This window comes from Charadrius vociferus, unplaced genomic scaffold (assembly GCF_000708025.1).
Source record: "Charadrius vociferus isolate BGI_N301 unplaced genomic scaffold, ASM70802v2 scaffold459, whole genome shotgun sequence".
NCBI lineage: Eukaryota > Metazoa > Chordata > Aves > Charadriiformes > Charadriidae > Charadrius > Charadrius vociferus.
In genome coordinates this window covers 631,846-641,405 of record NW_009650249.1, presented here as the reverse complement: position 1 = coordinate 641,405, position 9,560 = coordinate 631,846, and positions in this window count along the sequence as shown.

Below are 9,560 nucleotides of genomic sequence, written 5' to 3'. Positions count from 1 at the left end.
CTCCTCATCCCTCACACAGCAGTGACTCACCCACACAGCTCTCTCCAGTCCTACCCCAACCCAGTGACTACCAGAGTCCGTCACCAGCCCACAGCCTGAGCCATGGTCCAGCAGACCTCACCCCTGACACAGGAGGGGCCCAGCCAGAGGACAAAGCCCAGGGGCTTTTCTCCAAAGCCCAGCAAAGCTCCCCAACCTGCTGCAAGCTCAGCCCGCAGCCATTGCGCACAGCCCTCCGTGCACAAAGCTGCAGCCATGCCTTACAGAGCCTGAAAGTCTCCTCTGACGGCAAAGGCCGTGATGCTCTGCCCTGGCTCCAGAGAAGGCCAGTGGGCCGGTAGGTCTCCAGGCAGTACCAGGGGCTGTTCCCAGTGGCACGGACCAAGAGGAGCAGCTCCCGCCTGAGGCAGCCGCAGGACCAGCACAACTGGCCATGGTCACGGCAGAGCCGAAATCCATCCTCGCAAACAGGCACTCTGCACCCTCCACGCTCTGATGCCGTGCGTTGCCAATTAGCTGACAACAACACGATTTGTTTTCAGGAATACTGAGATGATGAATAACCAAAATAGGAACCTGACAAACAGGTCCTAGCGACCTGGATCCCAGGCAGATCTCCTCAGACAAAACTTTCAGTTGCCCTGAGTCACGCGCCCCGTTCCTCCCCTGGCCATGGAACCAGAGTCACCGGACAGCCAGCCCACCTGCAAGCTTGCATATTCCCAGAGCTTCACTGTAGTTCCTGCTCAACGATCAGGCTGGTTAGAAAGCGGAAAAGCATGTGGGCATCCTAACACATTCAGGAGAGTGAGAGGAGCAGGAGTGAGGTTGGAGAAGTAGCATCATAGCCATGAGGGCCTGGAGATACCAGGAAGAGCATCGTTGCTACATCGACCCAGGGAAAACAACCACTGCCATTTGAAAAGGAGGTTGCATAACATGAAGGAAAGAGAAGGCAGATAAACAGCAACAGCTATTCCTGATGATAATGCAAGAAACACCACACTACAGCCTCCCCTGAAGACTCACCACCATGGCCCTGACTACCCCACACTATGCAAGACAATTGCATGAGGCAACTGCAGCAGACCAGAGAAACCGCCACGCGCTAATCTCCCCGAAGGCAGCAGCAACACAGGCGCCAAGAGATAAGAAGAAATAACCTAAAACCTCTCAGACTTCATGCCCCAGAGGACACTGTGCTCTGCAGGAACCCAGGAGACACAGTCATTCGAGTGGGAAACCCCACTGCTGTCCATCTTCACAGATCCCACTGCCATGCGCCAGGCCCTGGGAGGAACTGGCAGAGGGACAGGGTATCGCACGGGGACCCAAGAAGAGGTGGCTTTGACCCATGATGCCTGACTCAACAGGCTCCTTGCTAGAGAAACCACAGCACTGCTCTGTCCATCTCTGCTTCAAATCCAACCTGAGGGAAATCACAGTGACCAAGACATCCAGAGAAGCCACGCAGCAGAACCATACGCCCAGGCAGCAATGCAAGCCAGGCCTTGGGCAAAGCAGCATCTTAACCTGAAAAAGAGCTATGGGTTGCCCGCATGGGAGGGGATTACTCCTGGGCTTGTCTTTAGCAGGGACAAGGACCTGGGCAGGACAGTCATGGAACTGAAGGGACCGTGCAAGAACAGAGCCCCATGATATTGCATGTGGACCATCCCTTTGACACTAGAGCTGGCTCAGTGTGCTGGCTCACAGCACATGAACGACAGACACCATACGGAAACCTGGAAAACTCCAAGGCAGAAAGGAAGGATAGAAATGGGAAACACCAAGAGAGCACTAGCTGGGCAGGTTGGTGGCCCAGCCTGTGGCCAGCAGAAGGACAGGGTCAGTGCCTGGATTTCCTTGGCAGTGGTGAGCCATGGGGCTGTGCTGGGAAGGGGTGACAGCATAGGGAGGAGGTGAACAGTGACACGTGCAGCTGAGGCAGGAGCTGGTGACGCGCACGGCCCCATACCACGTCAGAGGCTGTGCCAGCAAACCGGTCTGGCAGGCTGCCTGCTCCTGCCATGCTTGAAGCAGCACCCAGAGCCCCTGGGCCAGGCTCAGGCTGCACATCCATGGCTGGGTAGTGGTCAGGCTGCCAGCTGTCTCCAAAACAGGACCAATTTTCTGTTGTCAGACCCCAGAATGGGGGTCCCCGAGGGCTCGGGGGGCCGTAAGTGGGATCTCTGGGCAGAGTGGGGACAGGCAGCGGGGTGGGCAGGGGGTCAGGTACCACACCAGCTGTCCTGGGGTCGTCTCTGCCTCTGGATTAGAAGCCTTTTGGCCCTTCAAGGCTAAAGTGCAGCAAACATCTGCCATGGTGCAGGTCTAAACCCAAAACAGCTGCATTGGCACAAGTGCAGCAGAGGAAGGCAAAGCTGCCGGGCAAAGAGCCGGGATGCCGAGCAGGGCCTTGCCCAGTCCCACACCGGCTCTGCAGGCATCAGCGAGGAGAGGCCAGACCCCACTGCCCCCTCCTGCACCCTGCTGGCAGCCCGGCCCCAACCCCACAGGGACACCCAGGGAGGGGGTGGCTGTGCCGGGCTCGCCTCCCTGCCACCTTCCCCAGGCCCGGGAACAAGGTGCTGGCGCGCAGCAGGGAGCAGAGCAGGAAGCAGCGGCACAAGGGGTGCACGGCAGGCCCGGAGGAACACAAAAAAGAGAAAGCAATTGAGGAAGCTCATGTCTCATTCGTGTGCGTCTCAGCCAAAGTCCAAAGCAGGAGGCGCTTGCAAAGGACACTGGAAAAATTCCAGTGATGTTATCTGCCCCCACAGAGCAAGATTAGCCAAGAGGAAAAAAAAAATAAGAAGAAGTTGTTTACAAGCTGGGCAAGCCAGCTCAGTGGTTGAAGCACGCTGGTGATTGGGTCAGCTGCTGGCCTGGGTCTGCCACTTCGCAAGAAGCACCAAACGCCTCCGTGCACTGCTCTGGTCTCAATCACGGTCCCACATCGCTGCCGGTGCAGGCAGGAAGCCGTGTGTGTCCCAGAGTCCTTGTGCGGCGAGCTCACACGAGAGCCACCTGCATGCTTGTCGGGCTCCCACAGAGCTGAGCAGAGGCACAGCCTTCCCCTCCTTGGCATCTTTACTCCCAAATCCCAGCAGGGTTAATGGAGAACCCAGTTTCCCCGGAGCTGGCCACCAGCTGCAGACTAGCCATGCTTGTTCTCAGCATGAACGGTCCCTGCATCCACGGGGGCTGTCAGAGCAACCTGCCCTTCGCCCCCCTTCCCCTGGGCCATTTGCACTGCTAGTCTCTGCCTAACACCTGCCTTTTATGAAGTGTTTCCATCTAAATGCAGATGAGGAATCACAGGATAATGGGGCACCTGGATCCAGCGCTCCTGGAGGACCTTTTTCCCATGCAGAAACTGGGGAGAGGGAATCTCGGGTTGCTGTTCGGTGCATCTTCATGTCACTGCTGCAAGGCTGCCCAGCCACCAGGCAGGGGGACGCTGTTAGTGCCCCGTGCCCTGGAGAGCAGCCACAGCGTGCCCCTCCTGGGCGCTTTTCCTCCATATTCTCTGTCTGGTTTGTTGGGGTTTTTTTAATCTTAATGAAAAACCTTTTCTGCTGGACACCTGTGGCTGCTCTCTGTGAAACCCATGCTCACCTCATCTCTCTCCTGTCTATCTAGGAGGCATTTGCTCAAGGGAGCTCCACACTGGCATGAGCCTCTTCCTGCCCCACATGTACAAGGCATCTACACCATAGAGGGAAGGCACAATGTTGTGACTGCGCCAGGCAAAGTTCTCCCCTGTAGACCACACGTGGGGTGACAGCTCCACAGATCCATCACCAAGCAGGTAGCGCCTGGGGCACCTTCACAGGAGAAACTGATGTGTCCTGCTGCAAAGCCCCAGGGAAACTCAAATCCACCATGCCTCCTTGCTGGGCTATGCTGGGACCCACGGCCCTGATGGCACCACAGATTCCCCATGTCCTGCCCAAGGAATGGTGCTTGTCCCCTCACTTGTCCACACCAGACCCATCTCGTGACAATAAATAGGTTTGGTAACAGGTGTCTGAAATAATTAGCTGTTGGCCAGTATCTCTCCGGACCTCTTTGTCAGAGACTCCTGTAAGACACAGTGTAACTTAGAAGCTTAATATTTAATTTAACTCCTAAATCTTGGCTTTTGGGCACACTTATTAAAGCCAAACCTGAGAAATTCCACCGGAATTTGCTCCTGGTTCAGTGTTTATAGCACCACGGCCTCTGCTGGACTGCTCAGCTTCAAAGTCGAGGTTTGAAAACCACTGTGATAGTCCTTAAACAAACAAAAAATGGCAGTGCATTGCATCCCTCTCTCATCTCCTGATTGCCAATAAACAAATCTGCTAGCAAAGCATTACATGTGCAGCAGACATTCAGTAGGGTTCTTTCAAGATATGGCAGCTGATAGTGAATATTTGATTAAATTGGATGTCCCAACATAGTCAAACATTAGGCAGAAAAGCTTTTAACTCCTTGGCGCTGCAGAGAGAGGCGGTGACAGGCCTTGAAGGAATCAGACCGTGGTAACCCTTCCACCAGAAAGAGACAAGCAGCTGGCAAAACCTGACACTGTGGGTGGGCAACGTGGGGTCTGGGCCACTTCGAGCCCAGCAGATCTGTTTAGCCACCCTGCGCCTGGTCGGTGGCGGCTCTTTCTCTCCAGAAGCCTGTACCACCAGTGAGGAGCTGGCTGTGGGTTGGTGAGCTGCTCCAGCAGCTGCAACCCATACGCAGTGCCGTCTTCCTCAGGGACCCCTCCTGCCCTTCCTTTTTCAAGCGTCCAAAACGTAGGAGCTATCTTTGCATGAAGAGGGGTGGATTAAGTGAGGTTTATGCAGAAAAAGGCAGGTGAGAGCTGTTTACTGCCACATGTTATATCTGCCTTGACGTTTAATAGCTGATCCTCCACTATGCCGTGGGCCCTTGGCATTTTGCACCCTTCATGGAACAAAATGCGTTGTTTAGGGATTCAGATCTGGACTCATCCAACCCAAGATCTTTGCAAATGCCACAGTCAACCAGCTGCTCTGCCCAAGGGAGCTACTGCAAGCCAAGAGCCTGCAAGAGGAGCAGCTCACCTGATGCCTGGCATCTCCCAGAAAAACAATACTTCAGGAACCCTATGTGGTACAGCCAATAGCTCCAAGGAGTTTCAGCTGATGCGGAGGTGATTTATGCACACTGCTGCCCTGCGTCTGCCCGTGGCCAGACCCACATACAGCAATGTCAGACAGTTGTACCTGATGGATCTCAGTCTAGGTCACAGGTCTGCAGATTTCCAGCCTTCCACTGCATGTTTCTACTCTCTGTATTCGTCCTTCAGTGAGTGGGGGACTGCAAAGGAGCTTCTTTTGGATGTTCATCCCTCAAAGCCAAGTTTCTCCCTTAACAGATGATATTTCAAATTGCTTTAACCTCTATGTGCACACCTCAATTGCTTTGAAGCTTGCAGGAGCCCTGCAAGGCTAAGCATGGACATAGGTGGGCATTCAGGAGTCTTTGAATCATGGGGTTCCTCGGATCCTTCCATCTCCACCCAAATACATAGCTCACATTGCTACTCAAATTGTTCTTCAATCTGCATGCAAAGCTAAATCACACACCACAGCAGTGGGTGGGTTGTAACCTGAAATGCACAGTGAGAATCGCTTGGTCGGAGGAAATTCCCCAAAAAATCCTCTACCCGCTCTCCATTCATCAGTACATCTTACATCCTACAAGGCTCTTTATAGAAATGTGTTTTTTTCTCCCCCCAACCCAAAACTGAGGCTCTCAGACTCTTGCAAAAAAGAGATCTTGGACTGTAGATCAGCAATTGGAATTAGCGAGAACCAGTTCTGACACATGCAAAACATCGCAAGATAAATGTTCACATCCCTGCTTACAAAAAGCTCTCGCCCGTGCCACCTCTCATCCCTGGGGGATTCTGGGGACATGATTTTACCACTGCAATACCACCAGAGCTGTGCAGTCGATGTATGGTGGTCAGGGATCAAATATGAGGACGAAACATCTTACATAAACAAAATCCTGTGTAACATAGACGAGCCATACGTCAGGCTGCGAGCACCTCCTAAGAGGGAAAAGAAAAGGTCTGCAATGTGCTGCTGATCACATCCCTAAACTGATGCCCACTCACATGGATGCCTTGACCTGGGACACAGACACACAAGTGGTGCTTCCAGATCCTCAGTCATGCAGAGCCAAACTGGTGCCACTGGAGCAACAGTCTGATTAATTCGCAGCCTGGGTAATCCACCCTCGATAACACAGGGCTGATGACACCAGTACAGCCAGACTGGGGAAGTCCCATGTCAGGAAGCTGTGAATGACACACTCCTGGAAGTAGCTTATGGGGTGACTTAAGTCAGGGCTGACCAACTGACAGCCCCGGGGCTGGATCTGACACACAGTTTATCTGCTTTCCCAGAAAGGCCAGTCTGTCCATGGGCTGATGACAGATGCAAACCTGGGCTAGATCAAGTCATATAGCGTGCCTTGTAAATACAGCTGCAGTATTTCGGGTCCTTAACACTTGAGACCTCAGCACAACAAGGAACGACTGCTTGTTCTGGGCCAATAAGACTGGTGAGAGAGATGCTACCAGGACTAGTCAGCCTTTTCCCAGCTCTGCTGCACAGCTGTTGGCTGGGTAGTGTGAAATGCAGCAGACAAGCCTACACTGCTCCCTGTAAAATAAATTATCACTGGTTCCAGAAGAGCAAGTCCTCAAGACACAGAGCACAGGCTGATGGAACACAACATGGAAAACATGGAGGGTGTGGGTCTGTGGACACCTCTTGCCACCACAATGCCTCCCATCCCACCATACCCTTCCTTTTCTGCAGGCACTTGGTTCCTCTCAAAACACCCCAGGTTATGCTGGTGAAACATCTAGGGGACAACCTAATAAGCTAGATCAGAGAGCTGATCCCAGCCAACAGAGCTCCATTTCTGAACAAATTCTTTTCAAACTGGACCACACACTGATCTGGCTTACCCTTCCCAAAGGAGAAGGGACACAAGTCAGTGTAGAGATGGAGGGGACCTTCACACTCCTGTTCAGCAAGGGCACTCTCTCATCTGCCAATTTCCAAAATGGTGGGCCATTTACCACCCTTGGAGTCTTCTGTACTGCAAATGGCTGTGGAGAGCCCCTTCCCACCCTGTCCAAGAGTTTCTGCCCCTGACAAGGACTTGAGCTACACACCACACCTCTCCTCCAAGTGAGAGAGGCTTTTCTGGCTGGATGCATCTGCAAAGACGAGGGCAGACACTCCCCTTGTATTTGTTCCTCACATGGGTGTGCATCTGCATGTGAACTCGCGGGCAGACAGGTATATGTATGTGAGCATGTGTTTATTAGCACTAAAAAATGCATTTGTCAAAATCTCTAGAGTTAAAAAACAATCATTACGTAATTACATTAAACAATTAACGAACTGATTCATCGGTAAGAGGCTCACCAACAACACCTGAAACCCATCCCAGCCACTTAACAAGACAGAAGGTGGCACAAACAAAAGCGACACCCAGCACATCCTGGAGGTTAATGGCCCTACACTCTGTCCAGGTCAGAGAAGACACTTTCTGTTCCTGGCTGCTCACATCTAGAAGCAGATGGCTTCTGGGCATTATCTGCTCTGAGCTGCTGGTTTAAGGTGTTTTGATATAGAGATATTCCATATAAGTAACCCTTCAGGCCAGTGCTGTGTGGTTAGGCACTCACCCAAGATGCCTGCACTGCCTAACTTCAATCCTTTCATGATAGGATATACTTAGACCTCATTTCTCAAGTAATACAGTTAGCAACAAGCAACTTCTTCAGCAACCTTTGAAACACGTTGTTGGCGCTTCCTTCTGCTCAACAGGGTCTGTGAGCATAATGAATACGCAGAACACACAAAACTCCATGAAACAGCCTGCTCCAAGTCTCCAGAAAAGATGTCTGTTTTTACCGGAGCTGTGATCTGTAATGTTGTAGTTGAAAGGCTGCACAGGAGAGCACACACAAAGGCAGAATGAAGTTGGGGAAGCAAGTTTAACTTTGCCATCACCTATCTTCAAAGTGAGTAACTATGTAACACTAATATCTTTTAAAAAGAAGTCCAAGCGTTCCTTCAAAACAAAACAAAACAAAAAAAAAAAAAAGGAAAAAATCACCACTGTGATACACTAATGGAAAGTACCATGTCCTATAGGCAGCACTAGTGCCACTGTAGTCTAGGCCTATGGTAAAAGAATTTGGCCAGCATGGCTCAGTGGGTGAGCATGTGGGTTGAACTGGGACCCTGTGAGCCAAAACTCAACTCAGAGGTGAAGAACTCTGCTGCAGACAGAGCATATATATATATACCAGTAAATCTCTGCTTGTAACATTCACCTTGCTGCCAGCCATGTTTAGAATGTCAGTGCATTCTTGCTGGGAGGGCGCTGCTGGCAGAGCTGATGCCACCAGTTGATGCCACTAAGTGACTAACCTGAGTCACCTTGGCTGGTAAGGTCTCACTACGTGGTAGGTTCCCATTGCTGACCCTGCAACCAGAACTGCCACCAGGCAAGGACCCTGCTCATGATGGCCAGCACCCTGCTGCATCAGGGCACATCCGGCAGGGGCCACTGTGCAGCGGTCCCAGGAGCACTTGGCAAAGGTCTGTGTGCGCATCCTTCAGTATGAATGGGAAGTTCAGCACGACCTCCACAGCACATACTCGCGCCCCAGCCAGCCGTGAAAGGCTTGGTCAGAGTGACACGGGGGGAGAGGAAGGCCCTGGAGGGATGGCGCTCTCCAGAGAGTTGATCTTATGCCGTTTGCAGTATCGGAGGCAGGCAGGGTCCCTGCTCAGGAAGTGGAGTGAATACAATGCAAGCAGATACAGTTCAAAATTAGTGCTTCACATGAACACACCACCATTCCCAGCATGCATGGGCCGGAGCAGAAATGACCTGCCTGAGGTTCCCCAGTCTCCACAGGCCCAATCCTTACCCCAAGGGACATAAGTGGGGTATTGAACAGGGATGACCCAAGTTTTCTGCAGCCAAGGAATTGTGGTGCCTATACCACACTGAGGGATCCCCAGGCCAGCACTCCATGGACACTGTCCCTTGTTTCAAACCACCTCCGTGCCCTTGTTCTTGTTGATGCTGACATAGAAAAACAGGACAGATCATGCAACATCATGACCCAACAGCAGGCAGCATGGCTGCACCTTGGCATCCTGTCCAGGAACAGTGTGCGCACTGGGGGCTCCTCGCCGCAAGAAGGGTATTGGCAGGAAACTGGGGGCACGGGGCTGGGGCCCTGGATGCCATCCATTCCTTTCCTCCCCGGCCTGCCCAAGGTGTCTGCACCTCAGATCGAAGGGGAGAGCGCCCGATCCCAAAGCCCTGACAGTGGGGATTTGCCAACATCAGCGCTCTACGTGCTGGAGGCACCCAGTCCCCCTCAAGCTGGGCCGTGTCGTGACAACGGGGCGCGTTACGAACATGGCTCGGAGAGCCCCAGCAGCACCCGTGCCGTGCCGTGCCGTGCCGTGCCGGGCGCCATCCCGCCA